The sequence below is a fragment of the Geotrypetes seraphini genome, chromosome 13 (assembly GCF_902459505.1).
Source record: "Geotrypetes seraphini chromosome 13, aGeoSer1.1, whole genome shotgun sequence".
NCBI lineage: Eukaryota > Metazoa > Chordata > Amphibia > Gymnophiona > Dermophiidae > Geotrypetes > Geotrypetes seraphini.
In genome coordinates this window covers 75,571,942-75,583,929 of record NC_047096.1, presented here as the reverse complement: position 1 = coordinate 75,583,929, position 11,988 = coordinate 75,571,942, and the positions used below count along the sequence as shown (strand labels likewise).

Here is an 11,988-nt window from a genome sequence, read left to right as displayed (position 1 = left end):
TTGTGGTCTGGCGGTATATAAGAATAAATTATTATTATTATTATTAATATTATAGCATACCACTTAGCACACCCCACACTGTATCATTGTTCGCCAACAAGCTGCACATATTTTCTAGAAGACAAAGGCGAGTTGTGAATAATCTCATTTTCTGCACACCTTGTTTGCATGCCAAAATGAAGCGAAATAATGAAACGTGAGATTCTGCCCCTGTAGCCTCCGAGTTCAGCGAGCAGAAGGAGAAAGAGCCCCGCTGCAGCGGTTTAAGTTCACCGATGGTAGAAATGAGTGAAATGTTTTTCACTGCTCCGTTCAAAGTGCTTTTGGGATGCCCAACAGATGGAAAGTAGAAACATGCAGAGTTCACCAGATGGTTGCCTGTCCTCAGAGAGAATCTAAACACAGCCCTGTGTTTTCTGACTTCTTTATTATTATTATAGTTTTCTCTTTATAATTTTACAGGATACACACGATAAAAAAAAATTGTCTCAGGGTTTACAGATTTCAACGCTTTGAAGTCTTAGCTGCCATAAATCTAAAGCATCCTATACATGTAAGTTGTGATTTATTTCTTTTTAAAGACACTTCTTTGTGGATGTGGCAGCATGCAGGGATTTTAATGAGGGATGCCAGTTCGTATAGACTTGAGGCATATTTTCAAAGCATTTAGACCAGGGGTGTCAAGGTCCCTCCTCGAGGGCCGCAATCCAGTCGGGTTTTCAGGATTTCCCCAATGAATATGCATGAGATCTATTTGCATGCATTGCTTTGATTGTATGCTAATAGGTCTCATGCATATTCATTGGGGAAATCCTCAAAACCCGACTGGATTGCGGCCCTCCAGGAGGGACTTTGACACCCCTGATTTAGACACACAAAGTTCTATAGGTTACTATGGGACTTTTAGGGGCATTTTCAAAACACTAAGGGCTCCTTTTACAAAGGTGCGTTAGGGCCTTAACGCACAGAATAGCGCGTGCTAAATTGCCCCACGTGCTAGCCGTTACTGCCTCCTTTTAAGCAGGTGACAATATTTCAGCTAATCTTCTGTGTACGCTAAAAACGCTAGCGCACCTCAGTAAAAGGAGCCCTAAGACATCATAAAAAGGGCATAAATCAGCACTTGGACTATTTTCTCGCCAAAACGTCCAAGTGCCAATTTTCAAAACCATCTTTCTGGATGTCTTGCGAGGTGTCTTAACCGCTGCGCTTCCAAAACTAAAGGGGGCGGATTGGAGGAGTGTTCTGGGTGGGCTTTGAGCGGGCGTAGACTTGGACACCTTGTAGTAATAAACAAATCTTTCCTACGATGTCCTAGGCGTAACTTAGACGTTATAAGCTAGACCTGTTTTAAAAGTGCCAATACGTTACCTAAACTGATTAGATGACCACTGGAAGAATTAAGTTATAACCCCCCCCCCCCCCCAAACACACACTCCCCCAGTGGTCAATGACCATCTCCCATCCTCCAAAAATCTGAATGAAATAGTACAAACCTGTCTCTAGAATAGCAACACATAGGGCTCCTTTTACGAAGGTGCGCTAGGGTTTTTAGCATGCGCTAATCATGCGCTAAACCAAAAATACTTACGCCAGCTTTATGGAGGCATTAGCGTATAACATGAGTGGCAATGTAGTGAATGCTAAAACCGCTAGCACAGCTTAGTAAAAGGAGCCCTTAGTATGGGAAATCCTAGAAGAGCATCACACAAGTCCCTCACATTCAGCGAACCACAATTTATTTTAAAATCACTTATTCCATACAAACCCCAAAGATCTTTGCGCTCTTCTAATCAAAATTTACTAACTGTGCCATCGTTAAAAATCATTGGAACGAGACGAGCTGATATGTTTACTGTTGCAGGTCCTCAATGGTGGAATTCCCTTCCCCATTACATCAGAATAGAAAGTGATATCCTAATATTTAAAAAGCTTTTAAAATCTCATTTATTTAAGGACGCCTTCGATCTATAACTTAACTAAGAGACGCCTTTAACAAATTTTTATTTGACTCAAACAAATATGCAAGAAAAGCTTTGAAAATTTTTACCCTACCTTTCGTTCTTCCCTGGTTTTTTGTTTTTTTTCTTCGACCCTATTGTAACTTTACCCTCCTTCCCTATCTTTCATGTGAGTCATAATTGTTTTATTGTATTTAGGTTAAAGTTTCTATATGATATTATTATGTACATCGCCTAGAATTACGAAATAGGCGATTCATCAAATGTGAAATAAAACTTGAAACTTGAGCTACAATAACCACTACATTGGTGGACAGTGCGAGGTCACCAAAATCCTACAATTCTACATATAGGTGGCACCTGCAGCCATAAGGGCTACTGGGGTGGTAGACAGGTGGGCATAGTGGGTTGTGGGGGAGTTTTGGAGGGCTATGGCGAGATGTACTTCTGGCACCCTTTATGTGAAGTTCACAGCAGTGCTCTTTAAAGTGCCACACTATTCTATTGGTATGTCTATGTGGCCAGTCCATTACACTACTTATGTCCTGCTTTCATGGAGGAAAATCCTGGAGTAGAACTTCGGTCAGCTAATAAAGGCACCTATGAGAATGAAGTAGATACAAGGGGGTGTTGAAAAGTTCTCAGCCTAACCAACCAACTTCCTCCATTCTTCAGCATTATTTTGCCACTGTAGCTGAAAAGAGGGTGTTCTTATTTCATTAAGTGCCAATTTGCAGAAACAAAATTCTGTGTTTTGACATTGTTTCAGATCATTGATTGAACCATATCCACGTCATTCTCTTCTTGGTTGGGTTGAAAACTTTTCGTCAGCCCCTCATATTGCATCATTCACAGAAGAAAGGATTTATGAACAACTTGAAAAAATGAAAGTGGACTTTGATGGACCGAAGGTCTGATCCGGAGATGGCAGTTCTTATGTTCTTATATAACAAAGGCTGGCTTTATACCATCTACTTACACAGATAAAGTTATCTGAAGAACCCCATTACCCTCCCCCCAACACACACACTTTTCAATTTATATGGATACATTTTGACTACACCTCAGTTTACATGGATAAAATTTATCCATTCAACCACAACAATTTTTTTAAAGCCAAGCATTCTGCAAGCACCCAAAGCCTCTCTGTTTTTCAATGTCTCTGGCCGAGACTGTTCTGGGCTAGCTGTCGGGTCAGACTCCAATCGGGGTGCAGCAGGGCTGGCGGGAGGATGCCAGATACATCCCCAAAGCAATGTCTTCAAGTACAAAGCACTCCAGGGTTCCCAGTGGAGACAGGTCGGCAGATGGATTAGTACGAGGTTCTCCTTATTGCTTGCCCACTGCAAGGCAACTTTTCAACAGAGAAAGGATAAAGAAAAAGAGACCATGAAGGGCAGAAAGTGTGTATGCACTGTTTGTAGCCTACTAACGTTCAGCCATCTGATTTCTTACCATTATTATTGTCTTGTTTGACTACAGCTGAAGGGACCAAGATTTAAAAACCAGCAGTGGGTACCAGCTTCTTTTTTTGTTTTATTGTAACCCATATTTCTTTGTTGGTTTGCCTGTATATATTTTTTTTTTGTTCCTACCCTATTTCATTTTTATATTCACTTATTTTAAACTTAGATTTACCTTTGGTTTTATATTTGCGGTATGTTAAATAAACTGAACTTTACCCTTTATTAACTGTCCTCCCTCACCACCTAACTGCTAGCATTTTTACAAAAGGCCGTACTGTAGTTAAGCCTAAAAAAATATATACAGTAGAATGTAACCAGAAAACAGGCTAAACACATTAGCAATTATATCAATAGAGACTGCATAAGTTATCTAATCTAATCTTCCATTTATAAGTCACAAATACCTATACAGGCTCAAGGCGACAGATCAAAGAGGAAGGGGAGAGTGGTAGGTAAAGGGGGCAAGGGAAAACAAGAGAAGGAACTTAGGAGAAGGGGGTGCTATACAGAAATTGAGACAGTTGTCAAAGAGGTGAGTCTTCAGGGTTTTTTTGAATATACACTTCTCCCTCCATATTCGCTGTGATAGGGGATTAACAGACCTCACCTCACCCCCCCTCCGATGCCCACCTGCCTCCCATCCCCCTTCCATTGAACACCCCCATGCCATCCTGCCTGCCTTCCATTAAACCCCCCACCCCCCCTCCGATGCCAGCCAGCCTGCCTGCCTCCCATCCCCCTTCCACTGAAACCCCCCACCCCACCCCCACCCCCGATGCCAGTCTGGGCCGCCCTGTCCTGACAGATCCACGTTTTGCCTCTCTCCCCGCGGGGCTGGGCTTTGCCCAGCTGTTTCCGGACTGACGTCTTTCCCTTCCCGATCCTCCTCCCAGGGCGAGAAAAAGAAAGGGAGAAGCCGAGTCGGCGCCCCATTGCGGCCGGAGCCAGTTCCGATCCCAAAGCATAGAATTTCTCCTTATTTTCAGTTGTGTTTTAGTGTTCACTGTTTTTAGAATAGTGTAATTTTAATTTTGCTAACAATTTGAATGTAGGCCCCTCTTGATCTTGAGGCCCTAGGCTGAAGCCTAGTTAGCCTATAGGAAAATCCAGCCCTGCCTTCTACAATGGTTGTGACACTAGCTCTCGCAATAGATAAAGTATGGTTATTGAGACTTTTCTTCAAAAACAAACAGAAAGAGTTTCTTGGATGTAAAATACAAACGTTCCCTGACTTTGCCAGAGAAACTCAAAAGCGTCGTAGAGAATTCTTACTTTTGAAACCTGGAGTCACTTCACTGGGAGCGACGTTCTACTTAAGATATCCTTCCAAGTGTATTATTTGCTACCGTTCAGTTAAATATGTTTTTTTTTAACCTTTTCTGGCTTTGTCTCGACTGGATAAAGAGGAATCAACAATAGCTCACTAGTTTATATAAGCTGTTCATCACATCACATCTCAGTTCTGTCTGTAATTTGTCCTATTACAACAATAGTTTTCTTTTTTTTTCTCACATAACGTAATCTTGGATCTATTTTTTTTTGAGGACTTGAGTTGGGTTAGTTGGTAGATATTTCCTTTTTTAATTTAAATATGTTGATTGTGATTTATATTAGTTATAAGTCATATCTCCATTAACCTACTTTCTGTACAAGTGACTACTTGAACGTAAATTTAAAATCTATAAATAAATAAAAATATATATATATATATATTTAGGTACAAAATATACCTTTTTTGTTCCAGAACATCTCAGGAATTTTCTAGACTTGAAGAAGATCGTCAGGGAATAATGGGTATTGTAGTATAGGAGGAGTTAATCCATAAAGCCATTTCTTGTTATTTTGATTTATGTATTAATTATAGAAGTCCTTTATCTTTAGACCGTCACTCATTGTTTTGAGGTCTATGAAGAAGATGTTTCATTATTTAATACTTCTTTATGAAATGATATTATTGTATAACTTTCTTCGTGTTTCTTAAACAAGTGTAAACTGCTTGATACTATTTTCAAAAATGAAATAAAAAAAAAACAAACAACCCAACCAAAACAGCCCACTGGCTGGGCTTAGGGGCCCATTGTAAATTTCTGCCCTGGGCCCCAGCAAGTTTAACACTAGCCCTGACCCTGAAACTCCCCTGCCCTGTCTCCCCAAGTTCCCCAACTTTTTCCAAAGAGTAAGGTCTTTCTTGCCCTCCCCCAAAAAAGACCCCCTCTCAACATTTTTCAATGTTTCAAGGCGCTAAATTGAATGTATGGCTTGGAAAAATTATGTTAGAGGTCTCTTCCTATCTTGATTTTAGAAAATTGGCTCAACTCTTTGATAGGCTGGTATCTTAATGCATTCTGCTTCATTTTGTCAATCGAGTTCCTTAGATTCAACTTGGTCTGATTTTGATCTGTTCTATGTATTACTTCTTTCCCTGCCATTAGATTGTAAATGCTTTCTGTCTTTATCTGTTTTTAAGTCCATTATTCTAATTTGTATTTTATCTGTATCCTATGTATTAGCTCACCTTGTTGTGAACCGTCTAGAACTTTTTCAGTGTGGCAGTATATAAGAATAAAATTATTATTATTAATTATTATTATTATTATTATTTTTGCAATTTTAGATCTGAAATGGAATGGTGGCTGAGTATTTTGTGGCTAAAGTTCAAAAGCTGGGAGAGAAGGCGGATGGATTAGATGAAGGGGTGAGAGAACAAAGAAGGCAGTCCACACCGAATCCAAATATCAAAGTATTTCAAGTACTCCCAGGAACAAAAGATGTGCCCAACGTGGCCGCGATTTGCCTATGCGGCTGCATCAGGGACACACGTGTCGTTAGGATAAAAACTTGTATCGAAAAACCCCCAAAACCTTGGACTAACTATGGCAAATTGTAACCTAACTGTATATTACGTATGTTAACCTGTAACCTATTCTGAGTTCTTTGGGGGAGAACAGTATAGAAAACAAAATTTAAAAATAAATGTGCCTGGGTCCGTGAAGATTAGCGTGAGAGAGTGCTTGGCTAGAAGAGTGCGAAATAGTATGAAGCAGTGAATATGACACAACAGTATATAAGATCATGTATAAGTGGGAGGCTGTGTGGAAATGACAAGCTCTAGAGGACAGAGCATGGGAGTAATTGTGATTTATGGGAGGAAAAGTAGATATGAGACAGCCTCGAAGTGCATAGATAAGAGGACAAACAAATACTCTCGAGTCATATTAAAATTAAAATTCTGAGTATACTTGAGCCTGAATTAATAAATAAGGATCTTACATCATATCTGTGATGCATACGACACGCACAGGATTTGTTTCAATACAGAATTTTCTGGTTTGCTCATTTACTTCCCGAGCTAATTTCTGCAGTTCACCAGCAGATGGCAATCCTCCATCACGCGACTGGAGTAAATCACAGCATTAGTCATTGCAGCAGGTCCCTGAAGTGGCTCCCCTATGCAGTCCTGGCTCCCCAGGCTCTGCTCTACGTGGTGTACCTATGTGATGTAATATTTGCATCTGCTGGCTGCATCGGCACATACCAGGAATCTAGTGTGTGTGTGCAAAAATACATGCTCACCTATGGTTCTGAAATTCCAGAAGGAGAGAGTTTGGGGAATCTGTGTTTTAGTAAAGATTATCCACAGAAGTAATTTTATGTCCGCCCTCACTGATGAAAAGTGCAGGCATATGATTTTTTTTTAATGTAATGTATTGCCTGTGGTTTTTTGGTTTTTTTTTTAAGAGAATTTACCCTTAGCAGGATACTGCAAATTTAGCCTGATGATTCCAGCAATGGCCTGAGCACCAGAGGAGCCTGATTCAAATCCCATTATAGCTCCCTATTATCTTAGGTAAGTCACTTAACCCTTCATTGCCTCAGGTACACATATTTTTACGAAGCCGCATTAGGCTTTTTTATTGCCGACCATGGCGGTATTGGCTCTGACGCTCATAGGAATGCTATGAGCATCGAAACTAACACCGCCACAGCCGGTGATAAAAAAGCTTAACTCGGCTTCGTAAAAGGGGGGACGGGGGGGTTAGATTGTGAGCCTTTCAAGGTCAGAAAGATATCTATTGCACGCTGCTTTGAACTAGAGGTATGGGGGAAGGGGTGGGGGTGGAGGGGAGGTGGGGTGCTGGTGCCCCCAACAACATGGCGCTCGGGGCGGACCGCCTCCCTTGCCCCCCCCCCTTAATACGCCACTGCATCTAAAGGAGCCTAAACCTTCCTGAACTGGGTAACCACTTGTTTTTGGAACAGCAACGGCCTCCTCAATCTCTGTGCAAGGCAAACCCCAGCACTGAAAGCATTCGCTGACAAAGCATCATTAAATTTATTTCTGAGAGATTTTGGATGCTTATGTAAGCAATTCACTGTTTGTGCAGTTCCTTCTTGCTGCAAACCGCCTTGAAATAATAGTTTGGCGGTATTTAAGAATAAAATTATTTTTATTTAAAATATTTCCAATCCGCTTAATAAACTAGGCCCAAATTCTGAAACCGGCATCTAATGTTAGGCACCTATTTCGGAGGTGCCCATTTAATTGAATAACAAGCTCAATTAAGCTTTCTAATCAGCAATACCTGAAACTTAGGCGCCTATCAAGAAAAATAGAAACTGACGTCAGTCTGCCCACACTAATGACCCACCCCTACCTTCCTCTATGAAGAGAACCCACGTGCCAATCCCATTTTGTCTTAAAATCTGGCACGCTGCTGGCCTCAATTACCTGTAGCGGAAGATTGTTCCAGCGATCAACCACCCTTTCGGTGAGGAAATATTTTCTGGTATCTCCATGAAATTTCAACGGATGCCCTCTTGTTGCCGTGGGACCCTTGAGAAAGAAGATATCTTCCTCCACTTCGATACGGCCCGTGACATATTTGAATGTCTCTATCATGTCTCCCGTGTAACAAGGCGCCTCTGCAAATTTAGGCGGTCTTTAAAAAATAGGTGCTATGCACGCTAGGTGTGGGCGTGGTTATGTGTTGGGCGCCTTGTTGCAGAATCGCTGGTCTTAAGCGGGCTTAACTTTTAGTCACGCCTACAGCTGGCCTATTTCTTGGGCGCCTCCATAATAGGTATCGCTCAGCGCCCAATTCTACTTGAATCGCGTTGAACGTGCCTATTTCGGCACCTGACTTTTGGGTGCTTCTTATGGAATTTGCCCTTAAGTGGCTCACATTATCATTCGGCAAAACCCCATTCATCAGACTTTACAGAGCCACAGTTAAAATTCTAGCCCTGCTCTAAAGAAACCAGAATTCACACTACCTTTTCTCGTAGTTCCGGTTCCACCATCTAGGCACAGATTACTAATACACTTCTCCCTCCGTATTCGCGGTTTCGTTTATTCACGGTTTTAAGCTTGCTGGCTCCTCCACCCCAAATTACATCAGCTTGCACAGAGAAATCGCTGATTCCAAGCGTTTACAAAGAAAATCGCCAATTCCCGGCACTTTCTTCACCGTGTTATGCCTCTCCTTCAGGAACAGACCAGGTCTCCCATCATGCTATTCGCGGCTTCACTATATTCACAATGGTTTTTAATAGAAAACAGCGAATAACATATGAAAAAGTTATTCGCGGTTTTTCTGTATTTGCGGTTCTGTTAATCCCCTTCACAGCGAATATGGAGGGAGAAGTGTATCAGCTAAAAGTCTGGACAAAGAAGAATGTTTTAAGCAATTTCCTGAACTGTAAAACATTTTCACAGAATCGCATCACTCCAGGACAGGTAATATGTGTTGAATTGCCAAACCCAGAAGCACATCAAACAATCTTACCCTGCTTTTTTTTTTACAGAGCAAAGAAGAGAAAGCCACTGGTCGTAATATAATTATTTTATAAGTTCAACTTGTATATCAAAAATATCCTGCACCTTCTTCCATACCAATTCCCAATAAGATTTTTAACTCAATACAATCATAAAACCAGTGGCGTAGGAAGGGGATACGGGGATGAGGGAGGGGGTCCATCCTGGACGCGATCTTCCTAAGGGTGCAGCACTCTTCCTTCTTTCTGTTTCTTGCTCCTCTGCTTGCCGCATGCGCGTGCCTTATGCCTTCTTACTTCCTCAGCACGAGATTGCTGCCCGTGTTGGCATCGGTGAGCTCTCCGACATCACTTCCTGGACCTCCGCCTAGGGAGCAACATCAAAGGGCGAGCCAACACTGACATGGGCTTCCTGCCCACACCAGAGAAGTTAAAAAGGTACGGGGTTAAGATAAGGGGGCACGTGTGCGGCAAGGGGTGGCAGGGAAGAGGGCGGGGGGCGGGGCAACACCGTCCCGAATACTGTTCACCCTTACTACGCCACAGCATAAAACATATGATAATAAGTATCTATATCTAGCTCACAAGAGCAACATACACCTGACCCACTGTCAGGCAACTGAGAAAGGGGTCCGCAGTGCCCAATGGGCAACATAAAAAAGGAATTGAGCAAATGAAGCAGACAAAGTGGATCTACAAACTCTAACCCAGATTTCCCACATATCCTCATCCAGACTCTCACCCACATCATGTTCCCGCATACTACCGTGTTTCCTGGGAAATAAGACCTACCCTGAAAATAGGCCCTAGAATGATTTTCGAGGGTAGGTCTTAATACAAGCCCTACCCCTGAAAATAAGCCCTAGTCACCAGCAGCAGCGCTTCCCCCAACCGCCTGCCATACAACCCCCCCCCCCCCCGCTGACCCATCTCTCCCTCCCATCCGAACCGCGAGACCGGACTACCTTATAACAGTGTCGGCAGCAGTCTACACAGGCTGCTTTGCAGCCTTCTATCTCCCGGGCGTTCATCTGCCGTGTTGCTGATGACATCATCAGTGATGCAGCAGAGGAATGCCTGGGAGATAGAAGGCTGCGAAGCAGCCTGTGTAGATTGCTGCCGACACTGTTATAAGGTAGTCCGGTCTTGCGGTTCGGATAGGAGAGAGATGGGTCAGCGGGGGTGTGGGGGGGTGCGCAGCGGGGGTGGGGGGGATAGAAAGATGCTACACAGGGGATGGGAGGGAGATATTGCACAAGAGGGGATGGGTGAGAGGAGAGGAAAGATGCTGCACAAGGGGGGGGGGGGAGAGAAAGGAAATAGGAAGAATTGGGGTGGAGGAGCGGAAGGGAGAGATGTTCATTACATGAAAAAATAAGAAAGCCCCCAAAATAAGACCTAGTGCCTTTTTTGGGACTCAAATTAATATGACAGTGTCTTATTTTCGAGGAAACACGGTATGTACAATACGGCAGCCTTGCACTTCCTTAAATTTAACCTTAAGATAAACTATTGAAGCCTTCTTGGACTGCCCTATCCTCCCTCTTTCACTAAGGCACGCTAGCTGATTTAGCGTGCTTAGCATTTAGCGCGCGCTATTATCGGTTAGCACGCCTTAGTAAAAAAGGACCCCTAAAAGACCTTCACAGAAATTGCGCAACCCTGTATCACCTAATTTCACCCATCGCAAAAAATCTGTCCAGCAATTCTAAAGGCCTCTTTTACAAAGCGGTGATAGCGATGCTGCCGTGGTAATGCACCAGAGCCCGTCCAGTTCCTACGTATCTATGTCACTAGATGTCTGCTTTAGATGCCGGTAAATGAGGCCAGGAAAGCCCTGGCTTCATATCCCGATGCCTGCCATAAGGATGCCTAGGGACGCCAAAACACGCCTAGGTGCTGCTAAGCGTGATTCTATAAGCTGTGCCTAGTGGATGATTGACAACCACGTTGACCGGCGCCTACAAATTAGGCACGGTTAAATGCCATTTATAGAAGCAGGCCCATTTATTTATTTAAAAATTTCTTTTGGCACTTCCGTCAAAATCCAAGAGGTCTGGGCAGAAATCAGCCATGCTCAGGGCTTTATCCTTACCTTTTATCTTTCACTCCTTGCCTTTCCCCACTCTTTTTTGTTTTTATGGTAACCTTCCCATCCTCTTCTTTTCCCTACATTCTCAACATTGCTAATTTTTGTCTCTGTTTGATTCCCTCCCCCTTTTCTTTCCCGTTTTAAATACATTTTTATATTGTAAACTGCTGAGATTTTAAGCTCGGTTTTCTATTTGCGGTATATCAAATAAATTGGACTTGAACTTATTCTAGAAAAGGCATTTGGAGAGATTAAGATAAGTGATATCGCCTGTAATTTATGGATATTGATCTGGATGAGTTTTGTACTGAAGTATTAATATGGACACACTTTCGAAATGTTCATCTAAAAAGCCGTAAGAAGTTAAATAGTGAAGAAAGTTTTGCAAGTTTATTACTGTGGGCCCCAAGTAAAGGAAGAAAAACACAGTTTGTGAGTGATTATAAATGTTATGTGGAGTTTTGTTAACAGACCTATGATGACATAAGCTCCAAATGATTTGTTGCAAGTTGAGGAGCCAATAAGTTGAGGTCTATTTTTTGCCACTTTTTGTCTTTATATATAATTTTCGATATACTGCGTTTTGGTGTGAATGGGTGTCAGAACAGAAGAAGTCATTTCTATACCGCATAACCGATAAGTTCGATGTGGTTTACAAAATCTAACTAACACAATCTAAAGAAAATTGATTCAT

The 11,988-nt window shown here is 42.3% G+C and overlaps 1 long non-coding RNA gene across 1 annotated transcript in view; it reads right to left on the bottom strand.

Annotated features, from left to right (window-relative positions):
* Window positions 1–3,179: 3,179 nt before the first annotated feature.
* The window catches only part of LOC117347683, a 60,744-nt gene continuing 51,935 nt past the window's right edge, over window positions 3,180–11,988 (bottom strand). The window contains exon 3 of the long non-coding RNA XR_004536818.1: window positions 3,180–3,315. This is a non-coding gene — a long non-coding RNA (uncharacterized LOC117347683). The remainder of the gene's footprint in view (window positions 3,316–11,988) is intronic.